Below are 3,910 nucleotides of genomic sequence, written 5' to 3'. Positions count from 1 at the left end.
TGGCGGTAGAAGGTACATTTGGCATCTAGAATGTCCCCCGTAGATCGGCGGAGACCTCGGGTAGCCAGGTTTACACTGGGGCAGGAGACCTGGCAGCAGCTCCTCCATTGTTCTGACCTGCCACAGAGACTGCATAGGCTCTGAATCAGACGTCCAGGATTAAGTCACTTACTGGCTTTGTGGATTTAGGCAAATCGTTTTGTCTTTCTGAGCTTAAGTTTGCCCAGTCAAACAATATGGGTAATAATGAGATGTAAGTGAAAGGGCCTTGAATAGCACACTATACAGAGGAGACACTCAATAAATCCTAATTATCTTCCCTCCTTCCTTCCTGCCTTCTTGCCTTCCACTTGTTACATCTGGTGCCACGAAACCCTCTATGTGGAGTTGGAGACCTACCTCCCCTATCAATCTGCAAATCCCAAACCGGAGAATTCGCGTTTGATCCCAGGTTTGGAAACTGGAGTGCAAGGCCTGACCCAACCCAATGAAATGGCTGTCCTCTGAGATTTTACTGGGGCCTTGGGGAATGAGCACTTTCTGACTGGCTTTGTGGGGAGTGTGTGGGAAGTATGGTTTAGGGAGGGATCATGGCTTTGGCTACCGCATCAGAAGGCTGGGACAGGAGTGGTCTCAGGGCCCTGAGGTTTAGACTGGATGACTTTCTGGAGCTTTGAATCCTGGCACAAGGTGGGGGCACCCAATAATATTTGTTGAATGAACAAATGGCCCTATCACTTACCAACTGTGTAACTTTGGTCATATTTCTTAACCTTTGTGGGCCATACTCTAATCACAAGGATAACAGGATTATTAAGAATAAATGATCTAATGTTTGCCAAAGGGGATAGCATAGGGCTGCTACATGGCATATAGTCAGTAAAAGGTAGCCACGTAAGGGAAGGAGAGGAGAAAGAAAGGAAAGAAGGGCAGAAGCCCAAAGAGAAGCAGAAGGGGTATGTCCTTGGGCTTTGTACTGGCCAGAGACTCTGGGAAGACTCAAGAGAGCCAAGGCAGGTCCTATGGGGCTAATCTCATCTGCTAGGTGCTTGGCTGAGCATCCTGGGAGAGGCCCGACTCAAGAGCATAGCAGAGACACTTCCCATGGTAACCATGGTAGAGGAGAGAGAGGCGACTTAACGCTTTTCTGCCTTGTGTCTCTCAGGGCTCCTGGAGGCTCCCTAACATATCCCAGCAAGGGGCATGTGACTTAGAAACTGGCTTAAGATCCTGTTTTGGGTGGGAGGGTGGTGGTGATGGAGTGAGAAGTAAGCTGGCAGGTGAAGGAAGGACACAGTCCAGCTTCCCAGATGCAAGTCTCACATGTTGTCTTCCTGGCCATACTTTGGGGACAGTGAATCCTGGTATGTGTAGAAAGTGCTGGATACTTGGGGGACAGACAGAGGCAGGGGGAGATACCCTTTTTGCTCAACTCTGTCAGAACTCAGTGATTAGGTCAAAAAGAAAAAGAAGGCTCACGGACAAATACATGAATGATGCACATGGTAGAAATGAGCAAACAAGGGCCTGATTTCAGTCCAGAAATAACTACAGGAGTCCTGCGGGGGCATTAAGGTGGGAGGCATTGCAGGACTAAAAGAGAGAGACGGTGAGGCAGAGGTGGGGTGAGAGGCTGGGAATCTAAAGTAACCGAGCAATTTTTCTGGAAGCAGCGGGCCCGGAGGAGGAAGCTGGAAGGAGAGTCATCTGGTTTGGAGGCGAAAGCTGGGAAGAATGCACCTGAGGTAGAACATGTGTCTTGCAGAGTCAGCATGGCAGTCATGGGAAAAAAGGGTGTTCAGCTGGGGGGATGGTCCTTGAAGGTCATGAACATCTGTCTCAATTCAACAAATAACTCATAGGGAGCTTGAATTCTGAGCAAGGCACTTAGCAAGACACTAAGAGAAGTGCACCCATGACTAAAGGCAGTAGCTGGGCTCAGGGGATGTCCGCTCTTGAACATTCTTGGGAAGGTGGGAGAGTTGAGACATGTAGACTAGGTGGATGAAGGTCAATGTACAGAGCAAGACTGTTGGTGGTGTGGGGGTGGGGTCCTCTAAAGGAGGGGAAGAACTCCTCTGGTTATGTGAATCCGGGAAAGGCTTCTAGAGAGTACATAGACCTTGAGGATTGGAAAAATTTCAACAGGAGCAGCAAGGGGCTGGGAGAACATCACTTGTGGATGGCCCAAAATAAGGGAGCAGGAAAGCACAAGGACATGATGGGGAGCAGGCAGCAGCCCAGTTTAGCTGAAATAATAAGAGAAATAACACCTAACATTACTGAGCACTGAGTACCAGGAGGCACTGGGCAAAAAAGCGAGAAAATATTATAAATAAAGAGAGGAATGGGGCACCTGGGTGGCTCAGTCGGTTAAGCACCTGACCCTTGATTTCGGCTCAGGTCATTATCTCACGGTCCCTGAGTTCAAGTTGGGCTCTGCGCTGACAGCTAGGGGCCTGCGTGGACTTCTCTTTCTCCCTCTTTCTCTATACTCCCCACACCCCCAACCTCATAGGCACACACAGGCGCGCGCTCGCTCTCAAAATAAGTAAATGAACTTTTAAAAAAAAAGTAAAGGGAGGGAAGCAGAGTGAGAAAGACAGAATGCGCACAGTGTGCTGCCATGTTGCGGGAGGGCATGGATGCCAGGCGAGGAGTGTGTGAGGGTAAGTTAACGTGAGCCGAGAGAGGTTGGATCTGCCTGCTGAGTGAGCCCTGGGACAAGGAACTGAAGCAGGAAGGCAGCTGCTAAAAATTCCAGGTAGCAGTAAGTGCTGAGGCTGGGGCTGTGCTCGCAGGAACGAGGGTCTGTGGTCAGAAGTTGGGACGGTGCCAGGCCAGGCCCCTCTAGGCCACTGTGGACTCTTGCTTCCCATGTGGCCTGGCGCCACCTCGGTTTCTCCTGTAGAATCGGGAGACTCTTGGGGTTCCTCGGATAGAGGGAGGTAGGATGGGTAGGAAGTCAGAGGGAAGCTGCATCCTGCCTTCCAGAGGTGAAGCCTCCCACTACAGGAGAGCTAGTGTTTTGGGTGGTGGACCTCTCCCTGTCCCAGAGCCAGTGGCTGTGTCTCCCACCCAGCATATTGCCAGAGGCCACAGGGCCGACAGGCTGGGCTGGGGCTGGGGAAGCACAATCGGGAGGTCCTCAGCCCCTGACCCCTGAGTCTGACCTTCTGGTCCTGTTAAGAGTTGGGGGTGGGGGGGGCGCAGAGAGGACTTTGCTGCGCAAAGCTGGCCCAGAGCTGAGTTTATTAGCTGAGGGAGGGCTGGAGGCGGCTGCATTCCGACTCACAGACTGGAACATTTCTGTGATCCGCTGTAATGCACTGGGAGACACTGGGCACATTGCTGAAGTTTGACTCATAGGGACCGGGAGGGGGAAAGTAGACGGGAGGGTTGTAGGGAGAGAGGAATGGGAGGAAGAGAGGAAGAGGAGAGGAGGGAAGGAAATCCCTTGAGAAATTTCTTTAAAAAATGAAAACTTTCAAAATCAGCACCACCCCCAACCCCCTTTTCTTTTAATAGGAACAGGCTGGACCCTTCTGTTCCCCTCAGCAGGCGTGGAGTGGGGGGGTGGGCGAGGGGGAGGGCTGGGCAGTGATTCAAATCAGATCCTGGAACTTTCCTCAGGCAAGTCGTGTTGGGGAGGGGCATGGAGAACGGGGGTGTCCGTCTGGGATTCCTCGCCCGGGACTTAGGAGTCAACGAGGGTCCCGCGGCCCCTGTGTGCGTATGTTTGCTGGTGGGCTGTACGTGCACGCACTTGCGAGCGCGGGGGTCCCTCCCAGAAGTGTGTCTGTGCGAATGATTCTGCCCTGTGTAAACAGGGCTGTGCGCTCGTGTACGCTGTGTATGCAAGGCTGCGTGCGCTCAGGTATCTGGGTTTCCGGGAATTGTGCGCGGGTCG

Source organism: Crocuta crocuta, unplaced genomic scaffold, assembly GCF_008692635.1.
Source record: "Crocuta crocuta isolate KB4526 unplaced genomic scaffold, BGI_CrCroc_1.0 scaffold30, whole genome shotgun sequence".
Taxonomy (NCBI): Eukaryota; Metazoa; Chordata; class Mammalia; order Carnivora; family Hyaenidae; genus Crocuta; species Crocuta crocuta.
The sequence above is the reverse complement of the archived record's forward strand: the minus strand, read 5'-3'. Positions refer to the sequence as shown.